A 1,146-nucleotide genomic window follows, 5' to 3' on the forward strand; every position below is an offset into this window, starting at 1 on the left:
ACATCAAATATGTGCTCATAATTAATTTGATGAACTTGTGGAGGGAAATAAAAATAGCTATAAGCAAATTTATATTTCCAAGCTTAGTTTCAGCACTCATTTATTATTTTATGTAATGAATGTGTTACATTTTTCCATGGCTAAAAGATTTTATTAATTTGAACCTCCCTAGCGAGTTCATTCACTTAGAAAACACTTCTGAAATGTCTGCTCTGTACCAACTGTGTAGTAGGTTGGGCACACAGGCATAAAAACAGAGCTTTCCTTTCAACAGATGAGGTGGGTAATTGTAGCAATACACTAGTGTAATAGGAAAAAGTTATTATTATTATTTTTTTGTGGTAGGGGCTTACTGTCTGGAAATTTCCTGTGATACTTAGTTTGTCCTGTAACTTGTGGCTCCGAGGCATCTGTCTCCTGAGTGATGGGATCACAAGCCTGAGCCTCTACACACTCATATTTTTGTTTGAGACAGGGTTCCACTATGTAGCCTAGGATAAACACCAGCTTACTATGTAGCCCAGCCTGGACTTTAACTTTTGCACTTTCTGCCCTCAGCCTTCCCAGTGCCAGGATCACAGGCATGTGCTACACTTTTAATCTGTGTTCTCCTAGTAGATATTTTTCTTTCTTTTTTATTAGATGTTTTCTTTATTTACAATATCTCCTTTCCCAGGTTCCCCTCCAAAAAAAAGAAATAAAACAAAAATAAAATAAAATAAAATAACCAAAACCTAAAACAAACCGGTGTTCCCTCCCTCCTTCCCCTGCTCATCACCCCATCACCTCCTGCTTACTAACCCTAGCATTCCCTTATACTGGGTCATAGAACCTTCACAGGGCTAAAGGCCTCTTCTCACATTGATGACCAGCTTGGCCATCCTCTGCTATATATATGCTGCTGGAGCCATGAATTCTACCATGTGTACACTTTGGTTGGAGTTTTAGTACGTGAAAGCTCCGAGGGTACTACTTAGTTCATATTGTTGTTCATCCTAAGGGGTTGCAAGCCCTTCAGCTCCTTGGACTCCTGGGTTGTTTCCAGTTTCTGGCTATTATAAATAAGGCTACTATGAAGATAGTGGAGCATATGTCCTTATTACATGTTGGAGCATCTTCTGGGTATATGCCCAGGAGTGATAGCTG

The sequence above is a fragment of the Mastomys coucha genome, unplaced genomic scaffold (assembly GCF_008632895.1).
Source record: "Mastomys coucha isolate ucsf_1 unplaced genomic scaffold, UCSF_Mcou_1 pScaffold4, whole genome shotgun sequence".
NCBI lineage: Eukaryota > Metazoa > Chordata > Mammalia > Rodentia > Muridae > Mastomys > Mastomys coucha.